We start from the raw sequence: 27,665 nt of genomic DNA, 5'->3' as shown, positions 1-27,665 counted from the left end.
CAGCACCACTATCCATGCCCTTCTTGATACTACACCAGCTCATTTCTCTACACACACATTCTACCTGCTTCACAGCCTCTGCATAGAACCTTGTTGCTTAATGTGAGTATTCCTGTGGGGCCTTAGGATTTTGTTTTTCTTATTATCACCTTTTCTCTGGGAGAGCTCATTTGAAGAGTAATGATGGCTTCAATTTATATAGTGATAACTCAAAAATCTACAATTTCAGTACAGATTATTCTTGTACAGTTCAGTCATGTATATCCAACTGTTCACTGGATTCTCAACCTGGATATCCACAGGTACTTTAAATATGGATTGTAAACATGGGATAGTACTGGAATATTGTGTAGTCAATGTTAAATAAAACAATGGTTAGTTTGTGGACTCATTTTATTTCTCTGTTTAACATTTGTAAGAACAACTTTTCTGGAGTAGATTGACATATTCTGTTAAAAACTTACAGTGACCCATTTTGCTTGCACTGTTGCATCACAAAGGATGTGACCAGGGACCATGACCTGCTGATGTGTATGTATATTTACATACGGACAACCCATTCATTAGATACAAGGTAGAAATATCAAACCAAAAACTTTGTCTTTTTTAGGTCGAATACCCAATTCCCAAAGTTAGTTACAGTGGGTCTTGTTTTTATTATAGGATATATTCGGATTGCTGTATTCTTCATTTGATGTAACAGAATGCTATTAATCTAAATATTTGTAAATAAAGTACTTATATCCAGATTTTAAAAAAATAATCAGCAGACTCAACATAGCATTGATCATCTCTTCTCACTGCCCACAGAACAAAACACATCAGAATACGATGCACTCCTCCTCCAGATCTCTCTCTCTCTCTCTCTCTCTCTCTCTCTCTCTCTCTCTCTCTGAAAGACCCTACTATCTAGCAGTTTCCCATCATCTCTGCCCCTGCCTATCCCCACATCCAAATAAATGCAACTATTATTATTATACTTCTTAATGTTCTATAGGCTTTTGAACAGTTTTCTTCATACTCATGTCCTTTTGAGAAGAGGCAAAGGGAGCAGCCTGAATATGGGCTTCTTCAAATGTGCTGATGAATATTTTGACCTGGAAAACCAATAGGAGTCATACTGTTTAGAGTTACAAGGTGCATTAGTCTATATATGCTATGCTATGCTACGTTAATAAATAAAAGCCAAAATTCAATTGGTTTAACAGATCCAATGATGGATGATTTGTGTCTCACTCAAGCAAAATCCAAGGGAGTTGGGTGGTAGTCTTATATTTTGTACCTCTGCCACCTGAAACAGGGAACCCAGGGTTCCTGGGTTCCTGGGAATCACAGAAAAGGAAGAGAGGCCTAGAGTATCATATGGGATATGGTTAAGGTCCAGACTTGGAAGTGGTTTACATCATGTAAAGCTACAACCCACTGCCCACAATAGTCCTGTGGTCACAATCAATTACAACAGAGGCTGGGAAATTAACATTTGGTTGCACAACAGTCTCGATCACAGTAAGGAATATGTTTTGTTTAAAATGCCATGTTAATTAGAAAGAAGCCTAAGTTGAACAAATCTTAAGCAAAAAAAGTTTTCAGCATTAATTAAATTTGATCATCTTTAGTAGATAAAAATGCAGTCCTGTTTCTTTGACAAAGGTTTAGAAAGAAATGAGACAGAGACTGTAGAGCCTTACTTCTGCTGCAGCAATCTCTGGAATATAGTATCCGAGGGTGCTAGTCTTCTGATCATCAGGAGCTGGAAGGAGAAGCATACAGAAGCCTGATTGGCTGGGAGTTTTGACAGCTAACATGGTATCGGAAGATAATTTAACCTCTTCTGGGTTCTCCTGTGTCACTCACCACTAAAAGCTGGTGCTTAGTACAATCATGTCTAAGATCGTCCACTAATGATTGCAACCACGCTGAAGAGCAAATCTCAGGCCTCACGTAAGTCTTACAATGGGAGCAGGACTAACAGGAAAGTTCAGTGGGCAGGTGGTGCCACTGTTACCTGCTTTGTCCAGAAGTCTGATAAACCAGCCACTCTTCTTTCTGCAAGAGCTTGGGATTAAGCAATCTGTTAAACCAAGAAAGGTTATCCATTTACATCAGAAAGAAGTTTTGATATGTTGCTTTCAGCTGGCATCTGCCAAACTTTCTCCATAACCCACCCATAATTTAGGACTGCCTCCTCCACTGATGTTCAAATCACCATCCTCTGAATTATTAAAGTGGACTCTTAATTGGATTTTCAGCTCCCCTGGTCCACTAGACCTGTTCTAAGCAGTAGAGTCACTTCCAGCCTCACCTTCAATTCGTTCTCCATACTGGAGCCAAAAGCATGGTTTGCCTAAATAAAAAATCTAAATGTCATGGTCATCTTTAAAACGCTTCCAGCTGCTCATACAGTATAACCTGAGTTCCATGGCTTGCATGACCAGGTCCTTCTCACCTCTCCACTTTCACCCTTCCCTCCTCTCCCCATGCTGTATATAGATTGGCACTTTTTTTTTTTAATTTTTTTAACGTTTATTCAGTTTTTGATAGAAACACAGCGTGAGTGGGGAAGGGGCAGAGAGACAGAGGGAGACACAGAATCCGAAGCAGGCTCCAGGCTCTGAGCTGTCAGCACAGAGCCTGATGCAGGGCTCAAACTCACGGACTGTGAGATCATGACTTGAACTGAAGTCAGACGCTTAACTGACTGAGCCAGTTACAGGTGCCGCTACAGATTGGCATTCTTTACCTTCCCTGGAAGTGGCAACATTTTTCTAGTTCCTGATCCTTAATATACCCTTTCCCCTCTGTCTGAAATGTTCTTCCATCCACCACCACCTAACTCTTGCCAAGCATTCAAGTCCCAGCTTAAGCCTTTCCACAGCCACCCTGCTTCTGTCCACCAAGTTGGAGAGATTAAGGTCACCTCTCGGCAACTTCCACCACCCTGCAATTGCTACTCCATGTTTATTGCCTCCTTAGACAAAACTATTTAATTCATCATTCTATAATCAGAGCATAGGACAGCAGAAGAGGTACCAAATAAGCAATTACCAAATTAAGAACTTTCACTCTACCCCTTTCCATCTGGCTAATTCCTACTTGTCATTCTGACTTCAGGTGTCACCCCACTTCTTGAAGTCTACTGTGACTCTAGTTTGGACATGGCACACAGTGATTCCCTCCACCAGGGCCTCCATCTCACTGTGGCATAATTGTCTGTCCCCACCATTTGAAGAAAGGACAGAGGTGGTGCTTACTTGACACAGTATCTCCAGTTACCATTACAATCCCCAGTACAGAGTTAGCACCAGTGAGATCTACCAGATGCAAGAATTAATCCAGAATAGCTTGCTATCTAAGCTGGAATTTTGACATAGTCTGACAGGCAGACAAATCATGGTTGAGATAACCTTCATAAATTATCTTAATTAACAAGAGGTACCCAGTTTTGTTGACCTCTCTGGGAAGTATCTGCCCTCCATGTGTACATGGAGGTGCATTGGAAAGATCTTCCAGGGAGAGACTAGGTCATTCTCTAAAACCTCTCTGGATCTGCTTCAATGTTCAGACAGGCTCTCAGGCAAAGTCCAGAGTCCTACCACTCCAACCTAACCATTATCAAGGGGCCCTTCACAGTGACTGTAAGGTCATTTTGTTTCCTGATACCCAGAGACCAAGTCAGACCCATGAGTCTTATTATAGTCATATCAGTGCAAAATGAACAAGATCAATCCTAGTAAAACAAATAAGGTCCTTCAAAGAATATGGGTTTTGTCAGTATGTGGTCACGATGCATTCATATTTTTTTTATCAACATTCACTGAATATGTGATGAGTGCCAAGGGAGAGATTAAATGCTGCACATGCATGAACACTGCATTCCTTATAATTGTTTGAGTGGCAGATGTTATCTCTGTTTTCAAAGATGAAGAAACTGAAGCTGGGAAGAGTTAAATAAATGGCATGGGGTGCCAGGCCCCATGTTCATGTAACCCAAAGCTTATGTTCTATTCTCCAAAATCCTCTCATGGACAGGATCAGTTAGTTGTCAACCATCACAAAGAAGACTGCCCACAAGAACTATTTCCCTGCCTTGGCCAGGCTCACTCTTCCTCACTTTTCCCTTCACCCATGCTTCGTGAAGCCCCAGGAGTCTCCTGGAGGAGTCTTCATGTGTGCTCATGTGTATTCACCCCTGAAGCACCACAGCCTCCTGCCCAGAGCTGCTCTCAGTGTGCTGGGGTAAAGGTTTCTCCCTCCGTCAGCAGGGTCTGAGTCTCACTGCCTGGGGACTAATGTCTTCTGAATTTAGTCCAGACACCCTGCATTGCATAAGACCCAAATACAGTTCCACAGGGAACATGGGCAGGTGATGTCTACATTACTGTATTTCAGTCCCATGACCTGTATCTCCCTGTGGCACTAGAGCAGCCTCCCTGTGCCTTGACCTTTTCTTCCTTCTCCTAGCAATCCCTCAGTCATTGTGAAAATAAATTCTTATTGACTTATCTATGTCATCCTTTTAGGATTTAGCTTGGGATATGGCTACATAAATATCTTCTTACTACACTTGAGGGTCCCAAGTATGAACATACAGAAACAGAAATAGCTGTTTGAACTAGACACTATAAAGGACAATAAACTAAACAGTTCTCCCTGTTCTGTGTGTGCTTTAACTCAGCTCCTATACCCTTCACTCTCTTCCCTGAGGGGAGGGGAGGTTAAACTGTGGAAAACTCAAGCTTCAGAATCCTGTTATGGCAGTGTAGTGGTGGTGACATTCTTCCTTCTCATCCAGGAGCTCATGGGCATTCCTGTGTGATTCCCTCTGTGCCTACAGAGTGCTCTGCTATAGCACCGCTCTGGGAGACACTTATGGGGTGGCCATCTCCCATAGTCAATGAGAATGAACTTCTATCATTTATGGTTGTTTCATATGTCCCCTGTGCAGTGGACTCACCTAGGAGTATTGCTGTGACATTTCTGGTTTTATGAGAAGGCAGGCAGATAGCTCTCAGCCCTTCTTCTGAAGCCCACTTGAAGGACTGTAGCTTCTGTGCCAGCTGCTTTGGAGGGAGAATGCATGAGAACTACCTGTGGGAATGTGTGGGGCAAAATGGAGAGAATGTCCTAGGAGGAAGAGAAGAGAGAGTAACCTTGAGACCCAAGTGAAGATAAGTCTGTGGGCAAAGATATCCCAGCTGCAAGATTGAGAAAAAAAATGCCAGGAAAGGACAGCATGGCCTGGGCTCAGGGGAAGTTGTATCTGGGCTGGAGGCACCTTTGAGGGGAGAAGGATATACATCACAGCAGATTTTCTGCTTCTGTACCTTGGTCTGGTCCTATTTTGTTATGGCTTTATCTCCACCAGCATGTAGACTGATGTGGGACAGTGTGCCTTGATAAGCTTGCTTCTGAAACTTGGCCCCTCTGCTTGCTAGGTGGTGCTGTCATGGGGATTGCTACTGGTGAGTCAGTGATGCAAATGTCTGTGTAAGACTTGTGGCATTTGAAGACACACACACACACACACACACACACACACACACACACACTGCATTATTTCACAGCATTGATGAGTCCCTGAAATAAATCATCTAAGTTATGTAGCTTGATTTGTGTTGGAGATCTCTAATGATTTTACAATTGCCATCCAAGAAACCCATAAAGTGGCCCTGAAGCATTTATAGTGTTTGTTTGAATATTTAATAGGAGCTTCTGGAAAACTGTTTTATCATGCACTACTTAGATTTGTAGGTGGATTGCTGTTTTATTTGGAGAATGATATACTTGCTAATCTTGCTATACAAAAAATGCTTTTATAGAGAGGTGAAGTTATGTTTCCTAGGATGTTCCAGGGTAGGGATCATTATTTAAATATTGTAGGTTGGGAATTCAAACTGATAGAAACACAATCTAGTATTAAGACCCTTCCACTCTTCCTAGCCATCAGGGTGTCTACAAAGGTTGACCCTTCAACTTGGCCCTGGAAGTGCAGGATCCTTCACATCACAGGCACTAATGAGTCAAGGGAGGTCCTCTCTTGTGAAGTGCTCTCCCTAGAGTGTGGCAAGGAGCAAGGTCAACCTGGAAAGAAATCAAAATGAGACAAGATATAGGGAGTTGGAACTGGGAAAGAAGAATCTGTGGTTTCTCTGTTACTTTGTTTCTCCATTTCTTTACAACAGAAAAGACAATTCATAGGGTCAATATCAAGATGGAGGCATAGAAGGAGAAGGCAGGAAACAGGCTCATGGGCCTGGATTTTTTTGGGGGAAAATTCCAAGTGTGTATTGTCTAAAATGTGCTTGTATCTAGGTTGTTATGTGTAGATTTGTGTCCTCTCATCCTCAGGAATCTGGCAGGGGTAGTGGCAGCCATGGGAAAAAAAGTTGTGGAGATCTGGAGAATTCTAGCCATTTGTCTTTACTAGATCATGACTAACATTTAGTGTTCTTGGCAAGTAAAATGGTTTATACTAAGAAAGGAACTCTGAAATATCAGGGTTTGTAAAAAGACAAGAATATATCAGGTTTTGCCCATCATGTATCTGTGACACTCATGTTGTTTTTTATGTGACAGACTTTGTAGACAAATAAATGCCTGAGGAGCATGGCTGGAGTGAAGCTGCAGTGTGGTCCTGGGGCTTGTAGGGGACAGCAGTGATGCCTCTTGGCCCAACACACAAGTCAGGAAGGGCAGTGATTGTGTGGGACAGAAGTAGCCCGGAGGGAAGAATGGCTGGGAACTGGGAGAGTCCACTGGGGGCTCTGCTGGGTCCTGGAGGACCCAATGTGGGTGCCCAGGATGAGTAGACAGCTTCAGGCTGAGAGCAAAGAGCCCTGACTGCCAGCAATGAAGCAGATGGCTCTTTGGAGGAATTATTATCCTGATACCTACTGGGTGGGAAATCCAGTCCTCAGATTCTTGCATAGAGATTCTTGCAGCCAGGAAGCTTCTCCTGCCCAAACAACTTTTCCTAGATGTTTTCCTAGGACACCTGCTGTTCATTATTCTGTCTTCACTCAACAGTGCCACCTGCCTATGCCATGCCGGGCATGTTCTAAACCTGGAGACACAGCAGTGACCAAGTGAGACCCAGATCCTGTCTTCACCAACTCCCCAGGCTAGGGCAAGTCACATTAGCAAGACATGAGGAATTGAGTGTACAAACATGAAATGTTAGGGGGCGTCCAGCTGGCTCAGTCGGTGGAGCATGTGACTCTTGATCTTGGGGTTTGAGTTCGAGCACCACGTTGGATGGAAAGATTACTTAAAAATAAAGTATTTTTAAAAACAAGTAAACAAACATGAAATGTTAGGTCAGATTCACTCTGAAACAATGTGACAAGGTTCACAGTAGACTTTTCAGCCTTGGAGATTAAACAGTTGCTAACAAAAGCTATTTACTTAACATTCTTCTAAGAGAATAGAGACGGTGTGGGGCTGAATTTGACTGGCTTCATTTCAGAACTCCTTTCAGTATTAAGAAGGGAAAGGTGATTATTCCTATCCTGTGTGTCCTAGTGATATTGGGAGGAGATGGACAGCTGTTCTATAAACTAACAAATGAATACATTTTACAGTAAAATGAGTATATACACATTACATAAATAGAATTATGTATATGTATTTTTAATCCTAATATATGGTATGATCCTTTAGAATCCAACCATGTCTAATTGATCTTTAAAACCACAATATAGGGGTGCCTGGGTGGCTCAGTCGGTTGAGCATCTGACTCTTGGTTTCAGCTCGGGTCATGATCTCACGGTTTTCTGGGTTTGAGCCCTGCATTGGGCTCTGCGCTGACAGTGCAGAACCTGCTTGGGATTCTCTGTCTCCCTCTTTCTCTGCCCCTCCCCCACTCATACTGTCTCTGTCTCTCTCTTATTATTAACATAAATAAATAAACTTAAAAAACACAATATACATGCTGTCAAAGGTCCTTTATATAGTTTTTTTTTGTAACAGATGAATATATGAATAATGTAACTCACATATGAGTAAGGCATGCATCTTCAGCTCTGGCATGTAATTAAAGCACTCTCTGTAGCATCTTAAAATCTGTGAACCCTCAGTAGCTTTCTGTCTTATCCTCCTTCTGCTTCCAACCTCTCCCTCCCAGTAAGTCCCTGGGCTGTTACATGCTTCCAAATATTCCAAGGGCCAGGGCTGTCATACCACTCCATTCAGGGAGACTTACCGTCCAGCAGTGACCTGTGCTCTGCACACATGGGGGAGAATCCCTCAGCACTCACCATGCTACAAGGCACAGACAGTACCAGGAAACCTCTGCTGGTCAATGGAGACCACTGCCACTGGGAGAGTGGGGCACTCCATTGACCCTCGTGTCCCACAATCACCACAATGCTGGAGCCTGTGCAGGCTGGAGTAGGAGCTCCAGCTCAGGTAGTGTGAAGAGGCCTTCAACACAGCTGGACCTAACTTTCACCTTTTGTGGCCACACCATCACGTAGCCTGTCCCAGTCCCAAGGGCCCCAGGAAGGACAATATCCAATCACACCTAGTTTTGATGTTCAAGTACTATTGCTCATAGTGTCACCACTCTTTAAATCACTTGGAGCCACTGCTTCTAGGAGCAGCCTATCCCTGGGACACAGATGATCATGAGCCCCTAGACCCCAGAGTCAGACTGACTGTTGGTTCTTTTTGATTCTGGGCCAGCTTGGCAAACAGCTTGCCTTTTCATCTCGTTCAAACCTTGAGAATTTTATTTCAGGGGACTTGTTCATCTCCATCCACCTGGAATTTGTGATCCCAGGCCATCAGGCTCTCCCCAACAGGTGTCAGTTGCTTTGAATCTCAGGCAAAAGCATGAGATGTCTTATCCATTCCTTTCCCTAAAGCCTTGGGCTCTGAGCATTCGTCCACCCTCCCAAGCAAGCTGACAGTTTGGCACAGGAATAGGAATAGTTTCTTAACAGAGAATAATTCAATAAAGCCCTTACTCAGTAGATTTCCCCACTATTTTAAAATTAGAATTGTTTATTTTATTTATTAATGTATTTGTCTACCACTTTCCTCAAGAATCTTTATCATATTCTTTAAAAAGGCAATGGGAATAAAAATAGTTATCTTTTCTGATTCCAGAGGCTAGGGAGGTATTGGGACTAGAACAGACATGAGGTAGTCTGACCCCCACACTCACTAGTGTATCTCACTGCACTTCTGGTAGCATAATGGATACCACCACCTGCAGCCAGTGGAGGGCAGTTCAGAGAATGGCCACCCAGCCATTCCTGTTAATTTATCTGGATGTATCAGGTGATTTTAATGCCAGTGAATGTGACCAGATTTACAGCCTGGAGCCTAGAGGTGAGGACAGCAGCCTTGGGCATTTTATTGAATACCCCCTTGGCATCCATTCAGAAATCCTCAACAACTCCCAGTGGATGAGCATGACAAGCGTGTATGTGGAAGTGCTTCATAAACTGTAGAGTACTAAACAAATGTGAACATCAGTTAACAGTAATTATTACTGATAATACCCAGGAGAGGTCAGAGCTCTCTCATCAACAGTCTGGCTTTCTGGAAAGCAGTGGATTTAAGACACACACAGCTGCACACTTAGTCCTTTGGAGACTCTCAGGCCTGGTTCCCCAGTACCATTGTCAGTGTTTCTCAGGTATGTTATGTACACTTTCCCTTGTCAGTTTCCCAAGGATGTTCATGCTCACCCCCATCACCTTACCTGTTAACATTTGCCAGGTGCTGTCTCCGGCTGAACTTGCTTTCAGAGCTCTTTTTAGATGAACTTTCACACCTCACCAGAGCCTCTGAGGTGGAGCCATTATTATCTAATCTCTGTTCTTCAGATGAAGAAACTGGAGAGGTGAAGCACTTTGTTCAACGTTAAAAGGGAGAATGCAAGTACAAGGCAAATACAAGTCCTGGCACACAGGAAGAGCAGGAGGAGCTGGACTCATGGTCAGAAGAGGAACTGTCACCTACCTGTGAGCTCTAAGGACTGTTAACCTGTCCTGACCAGGAGAAACCACTGCTTCAGGCTCCTGCCTTTTGATTTGTGCCATTTTCTACACACACACACACACACACACACACACACACACAGTGATATTGTGTTTTTTAATAAGAAATATATATTTAGTTTTCATCCTCTTTCCGGTTTTCCTAAAACCCTTGAAATTTCCTAAGGTTTGAGAGCAACTAAGGTGTCCTTTGTTATATTAATAGTGACTCTTGGAACCCAAACAGGGCTGGTTGCCAGGGAGCCAACCCTGAGATTAAAAGGTTGAAACTGTCAGTTCCACCCCTGACCTCAGGAGAGGAGAGTGGGGCTGAGGTTCAGTTCAGTGACCCAGAGCCAATAATTTAATCAATGGTACCTGTGTAATGAAGACTCTGAAAACCCCAAATGGGCTGGGTTCAGAGAGCTTCTGCATTGGTGAACATGTGTTGGTGCTCAGGGAAGCAGCACCTGAACACCATGGAAGCTTGGTGCCCTTCCCCCAAACCTCACTCTATGCATCTACCATATGGCTATTCCTGAGTTATGTCCTTGTATGATCATCTGGTGATCTAGTAAAACATTCTGAGTTCTGTGAGCCTTTCTAGCAATACTTAAACCAAGGAGAGGTATGATGGGAACTTTTGCTCTGTAGTCTGTGTGTCAGAAACACAGGTAACAATGGGGGTTTATGTCTATCATCTGAATTGGGGGGAGGGCAGTCTCGTGGGACTAAGCTCTCAATCTGTGGAATCTGATGCTATCTCTGGGTAAATAGTGTCAAAACTGAGTTGAATTTTAGGAAACAAAGCTAGTATCCTGACAATTGCTGGAATGTGTGGGGAAATTCCCCCTCCAACACATTGGAATTGAATCTAGGAACCCAAAATACACACACACACACACACACACACACACACACACTACCTCAGCATTCCCTGCCCAAGCCTAAATGCCCCTCCTCTGTGCTTCCCAGACCTTCTGCTTCTCCTGCAGTATAAGGATGCAATCAAGATTGTAAGACCCTGAGAACATGTGCATTCTTTCCTGTGCATTTCTGTAAATACATACCCCACACAAGGATCTTCTTATAGGAGATGACTGTATGATTTTTAACTTGAATTATCTGATGCTTGGGAAAAGAATAAGGGGTATACAATTTGAATTTTGCATGTTTATTCATTGATTAACCTCATGAACATTGAGTCATTGAGCACTGAATGTGTTCTATGTACACTTTCTTCTTGCAAAGTGGTGGTATTCTTTGATATGACCAGCTACAACCAGAAAAAAAATGACAGGGAATATTTCCAAATTATTTGGTAAATATAACACTAGGAGAATTGTTCTTGGCAATATGAGTATGAAATACATTGCTACGGAAACCAAAGGAAAGATGAAATTAATTTAGACCAATCATAGAAGGTTAGAGTCCTTCAGAGGAAAAATAAAAAGCTATATGTCATTACAATAAAATGGATTTCCCATTCTAAAGAAAATATATATCTTCTTTTCCTTGTTCCCTCACTGTGTCCCCACTGTGCTAGAGTCAGACACTTTCACAAGAATAAACACAGATAGTGAGAAGAGCATTGATGAATGGTTCCCATTCACTCACAGCTGGGCCATGCCCTGGTTGGGACCGGGGGGGGGGGGGGGGGGCGGGAGACACACAGACACAAATAAGACAGGAGGCCACAGTCTTCTTTTGACACATACTACAACTACTAATTTATTCTCCATCTTTATACTTTTGATATTTCAAAAATTAGTGTATCAACTAAAATAAGACAGTTCATAACTTTGAGATTAGCATTTTTCACTTAACATTATTCCTTGAAGTTCATTCAAGTAGTTGCATACCAATAGTTTCTTGCTTTTATGGTTGAGAAGTAGCCTATGGTGTGGATTACTGCAGTCTGTTTAACCATGTGCCCAGTGAGTCATTTCCAGGTTTGGCCTCTATGAACAGAGTCCCGATGTGTTTGTTTTTTGTTTTTTTGTTTTTTAATCTCCTTTGAGATTTTCTATTTGACCCAAGGATTACTTAGAAAGAAGTATGCTGCTTAAATTCCATGTGTTTGAAGATGTCCTTGTTGTTTTTCTTTGATACACTTCTACTTTGTTTCGATTCTAAAACATACTCTACATTATTTCCATTCTTTTAAGTTAGTTAAGGTTTATTTTATGACTCAGGATATGTTACATTATTAATAAAACTTTGAACACTTGTGTAAAGTTTTTATGTGAAAATAAGTTTTTCTTTCTCTGGGAACAATCCCATGATGTGTAAGCACTTGAATAGAATGTAGATTCTGCTGTTGTCACTTAGAATATTCTATAAATATTAATTAGACATTTTTGTGCAATGTTGTTCTGATCTTCTCTCTGTCTGATTTTTTTCTAGTAGTTCTATACATTGCAGAGAGAGGAGTGTTTAATTCCCCAACTACAAATGTGCATTAGGTGATTTCTTCTTTCAGCTGTCAGTTTTTGCTTCATGTATTTTAGAGCCATATTGTTTTATGTATACACATTTATTGTTCTTCTAAGCCCCTTCTCTTTCTCTGCTTTTATCTTGCTCTTTTGGCTAGAGAGAACAGAATTTTTAAAGTTGTTTGTCTACATCTGTTAGAAATCCTAGCCTTCATAATTAGCCCAGGATAGACTAGAACCAACAAATACTTTTATTTAAATATGTTTATTTCATTTTCATTAATGTTAGAAGCTAAGTAATAAAAATAACATCACATCCATAAGTAAAATGACATTACTTTGACATTTTCCTCCGCTCTCCCAGAGAAGAGGATAAAGTTTCCCTTTACCCAGCTGAATCAGGAGTTTAGGAATGCCTGGGAGGCAGAGAAATAGGTGTTCTAACTCCTTGGCTAGAGACTTGCTGAAAAGCAAGGAACCGTTGTTTGCATTTGTCTTTTTTTGTGAGGATGTTTTGTGGATATTGCAGGTCAAGAATGATGCTGTAGGCAGGGTTGAGAAACAGTAGCTAACTGTTACCAAGCAAATTTAGGATGTTATCTCTAGGATTTATGCTTTGACCAGGTAGTGCCTATGTTTGAGTTGGTGCCACTTCACTCTGTCATCCCCACATGGTGATCTATGAATTTCCTCTGTGTTCTCAGACTGCATGCTCACTGCAGAGAGAGAGCCAACTGCATACATACATGCACCCAGGCACCGTGCAGGATCCACTACATATGTTGCAGCCTGCTGAATGGAAGTTTCTACTGAAACAGTGTAAAATAAGAGATGCAATCATTCCAAAGGAGCTGCCAGGACATGTGCAGGATTTGTAAAGAAAGCTGGTTACATGTGTCTTGAAACCACTCACCCAAAGTTGGAATATAAAATGTTAGCTTGTTGGGAATTAGAAGGAAATTTGGTAGGGGATATATTTGGAGGGAGCTCCTGGAGCCTGTGAGTCTTGTTCTCCAAACAAATGGAGAAGCTCAAAAGAGAGAATCAGGTCTTGTTTGACCCTGTCCAATAGAATCAAATGGTAGCAAATAGGTTTCAAAAAAAACAAAAAACAAAAAAAAAAAAGCAACCCACAACACTTAAGACCCACCTTTGTATTAGTAGGAGATGAGGATGAAGAAACAAACAGACAAATGAAAAACAGTTGATGAACATGGATTGTGCAGCTCATGAGTCACAGAAATCACAGGTGAGAGACCTGTTAAGCTGAGGGTTCAAGAGAGGGAATTAGTTTAAATATCTTCTGAGCCCAGAACAGAAGGCCAATCTACATCATGAAAATTATGAAAGAACTTTCTTGTCTCCTTTAGCTGTCTCCCAGTTCCTCTTTCTTAGAAAGATGGTAGAGGAGAGAGTGGACAGACATAGATCAGGCCACACCTCACCTTAGGAAGGCAGGATGACCATGTACTTCTGGTCCCTATGAGAGAATTGAGAAAAAGTCTTATTTTTAAATGTACTCAGAAGCTTGGATTAATACCTGAGATTATAAAATTTTAATTACTGAATTACAGTGTTGGATAATTTAGAGTGACCATAAGAAATCTCATTAACAGGGGCACCTGGGTGGCTCACTCAATTAAGTATCTGGCTGTTGATCTTGGCTCAGGTCATGATCTCGCATTTTCATGAGTTTGAGTCCCATGTTTGAATCCCTGCTTGGGATGCTCTCTCCACACCCCTCCCCCAACTCTCTCTCTCTCTCAAAATAAATAAACATTAAAAAAATTTTAAAAATCTCAGAGCGCCTCGGTGGCTCAGTTGGTTAAGCATCCAACTTCGGCTCAGGTCATGATTTCATGGTTTGTGATTTCAAGCCCTGCGTGGGGCTCTGTGCTGACCACTCAGAGCCTGGAGCCTGCTTCGGATTCTGTGTCTCATTCTTTCTCTGCCCCTCCCCCACTCTTTCTCACTCTGTCTCTCAAAAATAAATAAATGTAAAAAAATTAAGAAAGCTCATTAACAAATAATGACAGGAAAATCTTTGTCTCCACAGAAGTGGAGGAGATAGCAGTGGACAAGATAGCTACATTGCATAAATATATACAGGAAGTAGAAGACAAAAATCATAATACTTTCTGATTACAACTAAAAGGTTTTGTTAAGCCCTGCATGTTCTGTCATTTACTGAGAGCCTTCCATATGCTAGGTATCATATTGGGAGCTTTAGGAATGAAATGCCAATCTTCCTCAGAATTCTTGTTAATGTCATTGTCCCCTCTTCATACAGGAGTCAACAAGATCCAAGATATGTAATTTGTCTAAGATAATGCAGGTAGGAAGTGACAAAGTGATAGACTCAAGTTTGTTTGGCTCCAAAGAACTGCCTGTCAGTTCTTTAACAAGTAACTATTGGACATTTCCTATTTACCATTTTAGGTACTGAGGAAATCATGATAAGCAGAATCACACATCATCCATCTTCTTATGGAGCCTGTAGATTAGTGGGTAAGTGAGACATGAATAAAATAGAAATACTAAAGACAGGGTTCCTGGGTGGCTAAGTCAGTTAAGCATCCAACTTGATTTAGGCTCAGGTCATGATCTCACCATCATGAGATCAAGTGCCTTGTGGAGCTCCATGCTGGGCATGGAGACTGCTTAAGATTCTCTCTCTCTCCGGGGCGCCTGGGTGGCGCAGTCGGTTAAGCATCCGACTTCAGCCAGGTCACGATCTCGCGGTCCGTGAGTTCGAGCCCCGCGTCAGGCTCTGGGCTGATGGCTCAGAGCCTGGAGCCTGTTTCCGATTCTGTGTCTCCCTCTCTCTCTGCCCCTCCCCCGTTCATGCTCTGTCTCTCTCTGTCCCAAAAATAAATAAAAACGTTGAAAAAAAAAATTAAAAAAAAAAAAAAAAAAGATTCTCTCTCTCTCCTTCTCTCTCTCTGCCCCTCCCCTGCTCATGTGCACCTGCTTGTTCTCTCCAAAAATTAAATAAATAAATAAATAAATAAATAAATAAATACCTAACTTAAAAAAAAAAAAAAAACTACTCAAGTAAGATAAGTGCTTCAAAGAAAATGAAGGTGGTTCTAAGTAAAGAAGAGGTCTGACTTTACAGACCTTATTGGGAGGATGAGAAGATAACTGGGTGGGAGAAGGAAGGGAAGGGAGAGCATTCCAGTCAGTGGGAACAACACACACACAATTCCTAAGAAGGGAGGAAACTCAGGACCTTGAATACCAGGGACTGGAGTCAAAAGAAGGTCCAGGAGGCTGGGGATTAGCAAAGGCGGGGAAGAGCGGCCTTGTGAAAGGAAGCTGGAGAGTCCATGCAGGGTCCATGCATGAGGCTTGTCCATGGCAAGGAGTTTAGTCGTTGTTTTAAAAGCCTGCCAGTGCTTTCTTCCCATTTTGCAACTGAGACCTTAGGTCTACCAGCTCACTGGATTCCTTTCCAGGTAGGTGTGAGGTCCACATTGGGGAGTCAATACATCATACAAAGAGCAGAGGCTCTGAAAGGTGCCAGACAGACCTGGTTCTGCCATTTGTTAGCCATGAGACTTTGGGCATGTTGAGTTACCTCTTGACCTTCAGTTCCCTCACTTTAATATGGGAACAATAATAGTGACTACTTCATAAGGTCATAATTAGGAATGAATTAGATTATGTAAAGCAAGTTACACCCAATCATCCCAGCCTGTAAATGTCCAATAGATGTTAGCTATGGTCCCTGCATTGTGCTCAAGGAGACCTGTAGGGACTCTCTTCTCTTTTGGCTTCTAGGAAACTAGTGAATGATTCTTTTAAACCACTGGTGGCACAAAAATTAAATTTTGGGATAGGAAGCACCCTTTTTGACTTAATAATCAAAGAATAAATTTCTGACCACACATCTACCTCTATTCTCATTAGATAAAGTACAAACTTCCCTCTAGGGCATTCTGTCCTGCCACCCCATAGTGGCACTGGGAAATAAGAAAATAAAATCAAGTTTATTAAGAATATACAGGGCTGCCAGATCAGAGAAAGGATGAGAACACATCAAATATTCCCTCACTCAGCATAAAAACCCAGGCACATCTGTGTCAAGAAGTGGTTGGGAGTAGATCAAGGAAGGAAATGACATATTATCAAAAGGTAGAGAGCAGTAGTATTTTGTCACTCTGATATCAGTAAACACGAGGAAATGTGTGAAGCTCTTTCAAAGAAATTCTGAATTTTAGAATTAAGACCAAGAGAGTAAACTGAATTTGGGAGAACCAAGTTAGGGAGAACATAAGAAGGAGATTTATGGGTATAATTACATTCTTTTCCATCCATCTAGATTAACTAATATTGCTAAAACTTGCATTGATAAAATAGCTGTTGTGTTCTAGGACCTGTGCTTTATGCTTTACACTTCAGGATATGACAGAAAAACAGATTTTGTAGATCATGGAAATATCTCATTTTTCATCTAAATTTTCACCAACGCTTAGGAAAATGACACTGAAGTGATCTTTAAATTTTCTGAACATTAATTTCTCATGTACATCAGTAATAATACTTACTAATAGGGTTATTGTTGAGAGAAATTAAATGGCCATCAAGTCAGATTCCAATATTATTGGACTGCAAACCCAATACGTGTAGTTTGGCCTGGGCTGGGTGCTATGAGCATTACTTAAAATAGAGCTAAGCACAGATTGTGAGGATGATACCCAGGGCTTGGCAGAGCACCTGTCTTCAGCATGGTCATACCCCCATCACTATGTTATCCATACCAACCTGGAGTGTCTGGATGACCCCTCTCTTTTTCACATTGAGTACTGTGATGATTCCTCTATGACAAACACATTGCATTAGAGCACGGGCTCAAGACATTTTTATCAAAGAAATGCAATCAACCATATGAAATTTCAGAGCCATGAGTCAATTTCTAGTCATGGCAACTGGAGATGACCTTAGACATTGATGCAACAGAAAAGTACACAGTGTTAGCAGAAAGGGCAACCCACGTGTAGTGTAGGTGGTCAGTGGAAAGCCAATGGTTGCAGTTATATTAGCAGAGGTGTGCATGCAGTTTAAGAAACTGCTCATAGACTTCCACTTCTAGCCAGATGAACAGAGACCGAATTTATCCCCTGCCTAAAGAAAGCTAAAAATAACAGTAAAAGTAGACAAATTATAAAACAGTAGTCTTCAAGATACTACATATCTGGCAATAAAACCTAAACATATAGTAGATGCATATTTAACTTTCTAAGAAACCGCTAAACTGTTTTCCAAAATCGCTGTACCACTTTCTTTCTTTCTTTTCTAGTTTATTTTTTCTTACATTTCCAGCAGTATATTTGAATTCTAGTTCTTCTCTATGCTCACTAGCATTTGTTATAGTCAGGCTTATAACTTAAACATGCTAATGGGTCTCTGGTGACATCTAATTATGGTTTTAATTTGAATTTCCTTGATATATTTTGCTTTTGGTCTCAATACTAAAAAAAAAAAAAAAAAATTACCCAAAACAGGGCACAATTTTTTTTTCTCCTTTGTTATCTTCTGAAAGTTTCACAGTGTAGGTCTTATGTTAGATCTATGATCCACTTTGAGTTAAATTTTGTGCATCATGTGAGGTATGGATTTTGTTACTATATTGTTGGGTCCTATTTGATAAAACTTTGGAGTTTTAACTATATGAAAGAGTTCAGTTTGTAGCATTCTTGTTTTCAAGGCAGAAATTTTTGTTATAATAGAAAAGTCTATTTTCTTCATTCAGTTTCCTTTTTTAAAATTTTATTTATGATTTTCTTAAATTACAGCTGACGTACAATACTATATTCGTTTCAGATATATAACAGAAGTATTCAACATTTATATACATAAGAAACTGATCACCAAGATAAATCTAGCTACTGTGTGTCACAATACAAAGTTGTTGCAATAGTATTAACTATACCCCCTATATTGTGCATTGCATCCCCATGTCTTATTTATTTTATTACTGGAAGTTTGTACCTTTCAGTACTCTTCCCTTATTTCACCTATACCCCCACCACCTTCCCCTCTTGTAGCTACCAGATTATTCTCTGTATATATGAGTCTGTTTCTGTTTTGTTTGTTTTCTTTTTTAGATTACACATATAAATGAAATTACATGGTATTTGTCTTTCTCTTACTTATTTCATTTGACATATTACCTTCTAGGTCCACCCATATCATCATAAAAGGCAAGATCATTTTTAATGGTTGAGTAATATCCCATTGTTTACATACCACATCTTCTTCATTCACCTATGAATGGGCAGTTGGGTTGCTTTCATATCACGGCTGTTGTAAATACTAGTTCAATGAACATAAGTGTGTATGTATCACTTTGAATTAGTGTTTTCATTTTCTTTGGATAAATACCCAAAAGCAGAATTGCTGGATAATACGATGGTTCCATTTTTAAATTTTCTGATGAGTACTGATGTTGAGCATCTTCTCATGTGTCTATTGGCCCTGTTTGGAGAAATATCTATTCAGGTCCTCTGCTCATTTTTAATTGGATTTTTTTTAATATTGACTTGTGTGAGTTCCTTATAGATTTTGGATGTTAACCACTTATTGGATATATATTTTGCAAATCTTCTCTCCCATTCAGTAGATTGCCTTTTCATTTTGTTGATGGTTTGCTTTGTTGTGCAAAAGCTTTTTAGTTTGATGTAGCCTCATTTGTGTTTGTTTGTTTGTTTGTTTTGTTTGTTTTACTTTGCTTTGCTTTGCTTTTCTTGCCTTCACCTGAGAGGACAGATCAAAATAATATTGCTAACACTGATGTCTAAGAACTTACTACCTCTGTTTTTTTTCCCCAGGAGTTTTATGGTTTCTAGTGTTACATGAAAGTCCATACTCCATTTTGAGTGTATTTTTGTACATGGAGTAATGAAGTGGTACAGTTTCATTCTTTAGCATATAGTTGTCCAATGCACCCAGTTTCTTGAGAATAATAGCTTAATTCTAAGATAAAACCATTTGTCAATACAGGAAAAATGTAGTTTCTCACGTTATTGAAATTTCTATTTTAATTTTTTTTTCCAGAGTGAGGGAAGGAAAGCCAACTGTGGTTTACCATGGTTGACTATAGATAGATAGAATGTTTAAATTTGTAAATAAAAATTAATGCAAATGCAAGCTCTGAAATATGTTAGCACAATGGAGCAGGGTGTGTTGGGGTAAGGCAGTCAGTCTTTTTGGTGGAAACCACAGCAGGAAATCTAGATTACCTATCTCCAGCACTTCCATTTACAAAACAAGTGCCTAGCAATAAGTGATTGGTATTGATACAATTATGATCTGCTTAGAGTATCATGGATATTGCATTCTAGGTGGAGAAGCAGGATAAACAGAAAATGGAGAATGAAATGAGCAACTTGACTGCAAATGAGACTTCCATCTACAGTATTAAAAAGGGAGGAGCTGGGAGACACCAGAAGAGTGAATCCAACAAAGGAGCAATAAACAGATAAATCAAAATTAAAACTAGGAAATGGTGAATGCCATCTTTTGATGTGAAAGAGAAACTTTTGAGTTGTATTTTCTTGCTATGAATGCTATCTATGGGGATGAAATGTTGACAGTCTCTACTCTGCAGAAGGTAACCATCTTGGAGAATAGCATTCTCAGATCACATTCCAGAGGATACTTGATGTAGTAGAAAGAGGAGTATGTGGAGTCAGTATCTTACTTGCCAGTGACATTGGCAAACCACTTCACCACTATGAACTTGTCTTCTCATCTGAACACTGAAAACAATTCTCTTTTCCCTCTAGAGAGAAGCATACAGCAAGACTTCAGAATGGGTACCATTACCTTTGCCTATAGAGCTGAGTGACTACCATGTGCACCCACCCCACCTTATCAGTCTGCATGCCCCTCCATGACCCTGTGCAGGAGCAGCTCCAGGTGCTCTCACTCATCTTGTCAGTCCTACCATGGTGTAAGCTCTGGACGAGGGGAGACTTTGGCTACCCACCCACACGCCATCCCTCCCTGGCCCACACTCAAGAGCTGGCACCTCTGAAGACACTGGAGAGAGAGCCCCATTAGCTCTCAACTGAATGCTGCCAATTATTTTATGAACACCTTAGAAACCAAAATCTGGCAGAAAGACAATATGTATATTTTTATAGATCTTTACCCTGGAAATAAACAAATTAACCTTCCTTCCTTGGGAATAGCATGAGAAATGTCTTTGTTTTAGTGGAAACCTTGTCATAGCAGTCTTGGCTTTTCACCATCAGCAGATGTTTTATAAGCTAAGGCCTCAGACAGAGATGAATTGATGATTTTTTTTCTTACTTCAAAGCCTCACAAAAGATAGTTTGCCTGAGAATTCATTAGAAGAACAGGATTTGTCAATGTTTCTATGGTTTTATTATTTAATGACAAACAGTTTAAAGCCACAGGTAATTGTTTTTTATGTTTCATTGACTGCCTTTGATTACCATGCTAATTATATTGTAAACAGACTCCAAGATTCTCAGAAAGTTATGACTTTAATGTTATTTCAAGGTAAAAGACCTGTTCAGAGATCATCAGAGCAGGACTCACTCCATTCTTCTGAGGATGAAAAAGCAGAATGAGACTTTCAGGGAAGCCCCTGAAAACTAATTTCAGTTTCACATATATTATGGTGCATGCTTGCAACACTAGGAGCCAGGGAGATTCCAACTATAGAGGTCCAAAACAGACAGGAGTGTGTTCACATGTGTGAGTTGGTGTGACAGGGGCAGGTGCCAGGTCTTTGGAGACTCCTCTGAAGGCTGTGAGTCAATCTAATCCCACCTTGGAAGACTTAAAGTAGAGCCCATGCTGCTGCCACCTCACAAGGACTCCCCTGGGCTCCCATAGCACTTCCAAGGTCCCACAAATGAGGCATAACTGGCTTCTAATTGGAAAAAAAAAACATGCTTCATTATTGTGATATCACAAGGACCAACAAGCCAGAAAATAAAAGAAAAACCCTGACCTCTTATTCTTTCTCTCAGGTTTGGGGGCAGGGTTTATGTTCCATTGCCACTGACTCCCTGCTTTATGATTTCATGTAATGGTTTCTTCCAATATTTACCTCTTGTTTCTTCTTTTCTGACTCATTTCAGCAAGGACAAGGAACAGAAATAGGCTGTGCTTAAAGGTATACAGTGGCCCCCACATTTTTGTACACAAGTCCCGTGAAAAACAAGATCATGTGCATGCAGAAGAGCATCTTTGTCCATGGCCGGATGCTTATAATGTAATAAGGTTCAGCTTTTCCCTTTCTACATGATGTCACCCATACTTGTACCACAGGTCAACCTAGGGACTGTATAGAGCTCACCCCCTTTGTCTTTCTTTTGATCCTTGGTAGAATAGAGAGAGTCTGGGCTTGCTTTTCCTTTGATCCTTGGTGGAGTATAGAGGATCTGAGCCTTGGGAATCTGGGGCAGGGACAGGAAAGATCCCAAAGATCAGTGCTCTCCTCCCATGGTGAGTAACTGTGGCTAAGCTAGGGTTGCCTCACCAAGCGCCAACCTCCCTAATTGTCTGCATTGAGGTATGATCACATCACTGGTTCTTACTGATGCAATGCCAGTGGGAATCCTGTGAATCATTCTCAGGCTGTGGTCGTTAAATACTGGGTGAAAGATTCTCCATCTCATCTGCTTTCCTCATCCAGCAGCTGGATGGTGCCAAAAGAACTGAAGCTACAAAATGGCAAGTCTTCAGAGGAAGCAGCCTGTGTTGCTGAGCTGAGTGACTGCCTGGGGCAGGGGCTGTCTGTCTAGGTGCATGTTGAACTTTGCATGAGTGAGAAAGCAACTTTATAATATTAATCACAGAAGTGTGTAAGCTGTCAGTTATGATAGCTGTGAAAGTAAAGCCAGCGACTAGAATACATGGTCAGACTGTTCTGAATTGAAATATGGTCTCTTCCATGTTACCTTTGATCCTGGGAAACTACTTACACCTATGAGCCTATACAACAATACATATTGTATTGTATACAATATATACATATTGTATATAACAATACATATTTTTGAACATAATATATAAGTAGACAAAGAAGACACATTAGTTAAACTTAGCTAAGAAGGGTAGTTGGCTCACAAAATCTAAAGATAGATCAACAAGGAAGCCATGAAAAGAGCAGGGAGGGCTTTCCACTGGGAAATGAGAGCCCCAAGGTCTCAATGCAGGGCTAACATCACTACATTCCAGTTCTGCCTCTCGTCTTTGCTGTCTGTGGATACCATCCTAATTTTCATTCACTAGCGATCACTTTTCTCCAAATGGCCAAAATTGTAAAAACACATATACTAACAACACCTAGGTTATATCTCACAATCTTCACTTCAGGAAAAGATGTATCTAGCTTTCAGGTTTTCAAGTCCAAAGTGCCAACACAGGGATCTGTGGTCAGGTGTTTGTGTTTGTAGAAACTGGCTATAGCAGGTGGTATTGGGAAGCAGGTGGGGCAACATGGGACAGGCTGTATCATAAAAGGTCAGCTTTTGTGGAAGCCAGGTGCATAGGAAAAGAGCTAAGCCATGAGTGGTGTCCACCATGTAATACCAATCCTACAGAGTTAGTAGCAGGACAAGCAAATGGATGCAGGTGTGACCATGGGATCTCCCTCAGCTCTGAAATAATAACGCCAGCCACAGCTTTTCAAATGCCTAATGAACCTCACTACAATCTGAAGTTGATTTTTGGTAAATCCAACCAGATGGCCTTCCTGGTGTCTCTGTACTTGGGAGAGGCCCCACCAATAAATACCAAAGCTGAAAACTAGATGCAAGTGTACCTCTACTATCTCTGGTTACAGTCCCCAGTTTTCTTATTCTTTAGATAGTAAATATTCATAAAAACCCCTGGGGTGTCCCCCACATGCCCAGCAGTGAGCCACCTTTGGGCTCCGTTTAGCTATTTTCCTCCTTGGAATGCCAATCTGCACTTCTCCTCATCTCTCTCTCATTCCCTCCTCTACAATCAGCTCAGCACAAAGTCTCCAGGAAGCCCCTCAACACCCCCAGGCTGTGTGGAGGCTCACCCAGTTCACAACCCCTTATATTTTAATTGCACACATCTATCTGCTTCTCCCACTGGACCATGCCTCCTGAAAGGCTGTGTGGACTGTCTTCTCATGTCTGTATTTTACGACTGACATCTAGCACAGTACCTGGCATGTGGCTGATGCTCTAACAGCTGTTAAGCTGAATTAATTACTACAGAAAGAAAATATAATTCATCTAAAGCATCTGCTTTGGTGCCTCCTTTAAATGCCTCCTTTCAGCAATCCTGGTCAAGATATTCTTTGTAGCTCAGTCAGAGTGACCCTCCCCACACAGCCCTTTATGTCCCCTGCACCCAGAGGGAGCTCACCCTCTGGAGCCTGAGGCACTTTGTAACTCTGTGGTTTTCACTGGTTTCTCTGGAACACACCTGGCCTGAGCACATCCACACAGTACAGCGTAGGGACTGGGAACAGATGCCAACCAGACCTGATTTTCACTGGGGGAACTGAAAGTAACTTCTTTATACAAAAATAAATCTTAAACTATGCTGTATTAAAACATAGTGTAATAGTAAAAAGCATGGATCTAGGGAAATTTTATCAGAAACCGTCCCTTTTCTACTGAGTGACTTTGAGGGAGTCACTGGCCCACACTGATGGCAGCTGTCATGTCTGTCAGATGAGGTTAAGAAGAAGATCTAGGGAGCTGTTCAGATTAAGTGTGATCATGACTAGGGAAGCAGCACCAGGGCCACAGCACAGCACAGAGCTGCCACTTGTCATCATTATTGCCCCAAAATGATTTCTCCTAGTTAATAAGTAGTATTAGTTAATGTTCCATAGTAGATGAATAAATACTGTGTTAATTATTTTATAATATTTTATAACATGGAATTATAAATTTTTTTTTCAACATTTATTTATTTTTTGGGACAGAGAGAGACAGAGCATGAACGGGGGAGGGGCAGAGAGAGAGGGAGACACAGAATCCGAAACAGGCTCCAGGCTCTGAGCCATCAGCCCAGAGCCCGACGCGGGGCTCGAACTCCCGGACCGCGAGATCGTGACCTGGCTGAAGTCGGACGCTTAACCGACTGCACCACCCAGGCGCCCCAACATGGAATTATAAAGAGTAATAGTAATAGCTAACACTTAGCCAGGTCCGTTCTAAACACTCCTCATAAATTAAATAGCTTAATCCTCGTAACAATCCTAGAAGTAGGCTACTAGTTACTCATATCAAGGATAAGAAACTGATGCCTACAGAAGTTAAGTGATGTGCCCAAGGTCACCCAGCTTTGAGAGGTAGAGGTGGAATTCAAACCAAAGCATGCAACTCCTGTCTCTGTGTTCCTTGGTGTGGTATGGACTAAATATTTGTATGTCCCCAAAAATTCATTTGATGAATCCATAACTCCCAGTATGGCTGTATTTAGGCATAGAACTCTAAGGAATAATTAGGATTAAATGAGGCCATAAGAGTGAGGTCTTAATCTGATAGTGTCTTTATAAGAAGAGACATCAGAGAACCTGTCCTGTCTCTGTCCACCACTTAAGGATACAGTGAAAAGGAAGCCATCTGCAAGCCAAGAACAGAGGCTTCGCCAGAAGCTGTCAGCACCTTGATCTTGGACTGCCTAGCCTCTAGAACTGACAAATTTCTTTTGTTTAAGTCACTCAGTCTATGGTATTTTGTTATAGCAGACCACGCTAATACAAAGTGGAATACCAAGAGTTATGTCTCTCATAAGCAAAAATAGCAATTATATCACTGATAATTAGCAACAACTTATATCATTAAAAAATAATTATATCTAAAGAAATGGGGCAAAGCTTCATGTCCAGGAAGAGAAGCAGCATCATAAAGAGGGTGATGGATCTATGGCAATAATGTCAGGTGGCTAGAGGGAGCTTGGAATCTGAGCAGAAGGGAACCCTAACCACCAGTTCATCCCACTATTGCACCCACCATGTGCCTGTCACTCTGGTGACAGCTGGGTCTGACATGAAGCAGGAGGCACAAACTCCCACCATGGAGTTAGAAGGAAACTGAAAGGATGTATGTGTTCTGCAGCATTATGCTCCTTGGCAATGTGGACATTGGGTGGCTTTGATGATCCAGATTTGGTGACAGTACTCTGGACTTCTGTCTGCTCTTCTCTTCTCATATAGGATGCAAAGATATGGGCATCTGGACATTGGGCATCACTGCACTTGTGAGGATTTCTCCTTTACACTCCATATGATTCTGTTCATTTGTACCTGCTTTTAAAAGGCATAGTGCCATCTTCTATCCTTTGATCTACAAATAGAGCAAAATTTACATTCCTGTTATATAGACTAAAGAGATATACTTCTTTTTCTCCACTTAACAGAAAGTCTGTGCATCCAATGTTAAGAATGTAACGAAAACATGACATCACCTCACACGTCCCTGGAACACATGTCCAGCCTTGCCTTACAGAAGCAGGCAGAGTTCCAGAATGGGGTCACTGGAGTGTTATGGGAAGGAATGGAACTTCAGAGTGGGCATGCTCTGCCCAACCTTCTCCAGCTTTTATTGGCTGTGTGACATTAGGCAAATCATCTAGTTTTCCAAATCTCAGTCTTTTCAATTCTACAATAGAGCTAAAATCACCTACCTTGTGTGTTGCTATAATAATTAAATAATTGAAAATGTGTCACAGGGTTAGCCCATGTGGAGAACTCCACACCCCACAAATGCTTCCAAGAACTACTGGTTTAAGGATCAGCCTTGCACATTTCCTCAGTGTCTGTACCTGGAGGGAGTGGAGGGTTCACGAGGCCATTGACATATGTGCACTTTCAGATGACCACCTGAGACTGTGAGGGGGCCACCCATCAAGGAGGAACTGCTTCTTCAGCATGAATGGAGACTCTGGTATATGGTAACAAGGTGGGTTCAGTCACTTGAGTGCAGAAGGAAGCACTGTCCTGGCTGCCCCACAACCGTGAATGATGGAAACATTCTCATTCCACCACACAAGTGGCAGAGTCTATTCTTAACCAGTTCTGCAGTTAACTCTGTTATGCTTTCCCTTGAGGCAATCATTCTTGATTTTTTTCCCTCTTAGCCACCCATTGCAGGTGACTCAGACACCTGGAGACAGAGTATGAGGTGGATGGGGTGGGATGTGTGAGGACAGAGGACTGGCAGCCCAAGGTCATACCTGCTGCTCTCAGAATGCCTTCTCTGGGCTTTGGGTCCAGGGACAAACTGTATTTTAAAAATATTTCTCTTAGGCCACAATCAGTTATCATACTTCTGAGTGCACAGACATGAACCAACTCACATCATGTCGCAAACCACTTTAGCCACCCACATGAATGTGGTTGGCATGAACAGGCTAAGCCGTCCAGAGACCCCAGAACTTGCAGTGAAGACTGCAATGTCATACTGTGGTTTTGCCCTGTTTTCTAATTTTTAGTTAGAAAAAAAGTGATAAGTGGCAGAGGTATAGAAGGGAGGTTTGATATCTATCTCAGAGAAATGAACTTTTTAAAAATTTGAGTATAGTTGACACATAGTGTTTGTTGCATTAGCTTCAGGTGTCTAACTTAGCAATTTCACACATTTATACATTATGTTATATTCACCACAAGTATAGCTACCATATGTCGCATTACATCACTACTACAATATCATTGACTGTATTCCTTATGCAATGCCTTTTAGTCCCATGACTTATTCATTCCATAAATGGTGGCCTGTAACTCCTACTTCCCTTCACACATTTTATCCAACCCCCTTCCCTCTGGCCACCATCAGTTTGTTCCCTGTATTTATAGGTCTGATTCTGCTTTTCATTTGTTTGTGAATTTGTGGGATTTTTGTTGTGGTGGTGGTGGTGATAGTGGTGGTCGTTTTAGATTCCACTTATTAGTAGAATCATATGGTATTTGTCTTTCTCTTACTGACTTATTCCACTTAGCCTAATACTCCTTAAGTCTGTCCATGTTGTCTCAAATGGCATGATTTTTTCAATACTAAAATTTTGTAAACCTCCCAGTACGGGGTCTATTTACAGAGAAGCAAAGAAAAGGATAAGTGTTCCCCAATAATGCTCACAGCCTCCTAGCTTGCACGACCAGACTTCTAGAGACAGGCTTGAGCCTGTCCTGTCTGGCTGAGAGTTCCCCTAGGGTATGCTGTGCAGAGCCCAACAGGGTGCTGGTTGCCAAGATGTGCTGGGCACCGCCTGGCAC

The 27,665-nt window shown here is 41.3% G+C and overlaps 2 long non-coding RNA genes across 2 annotated transcripts in view; both read right to left on the bottom strand.

Annotated features, from left to right (window-relative positions):
• Window positions 1–994: 994 nt before the first annotated feature.
• LOC147578383 (uncharacterized) lies at window positions 995–9,788 on the bottom strand. Its single transcript, XR_015254254.1, has 3 exons — window positions 9,710–9,788; window positions 1,689–1,750; window positions 995–1,097 (listed from the first exon to the last, which is right to left on the bottom strand). It is a non-coding gene; the product is annotated as an uncharacterized LOC147578383 (long non-coding RNA).
• An 11,136-nt stretch (window positions 9,789–20,924) lies between these two features.
• The window catches only part of LOC147578382 (uncharacterized), a 67,998-nt gene continuing 61,257 nt past the window's right edge, over window positions 20,925–27,665 (bottom strand). The window contains exon 3 of the long non-coding RNA XR_015254253.1: window positions 20,925–21,329. This is a non-coding gene — a long non-coding RNA (uncharacterized LOC147578382). The remainder of the gene's footprint in view (window positions 21,330–27,665) is intronic.

This window comes from Puma concolor, chromosome C1 (assembly GCF_028749965.1).
Source record: "Puma concolor isolate L17-30 chromosome C1, mPumCon1.1.hap2, whole genome shotgun sequence".
NCBI classification, from domain to species: Eukaryota; Metazoa; Chordata; class Mammalia; order Carnivora; family Felidae; genus Puma; species Puma concolor.
The sequence above is the reverse complement of the archived record's forward strand: the minus strand, read 5'-3'. Positions and strand labels throughout refer to the sequence as shown.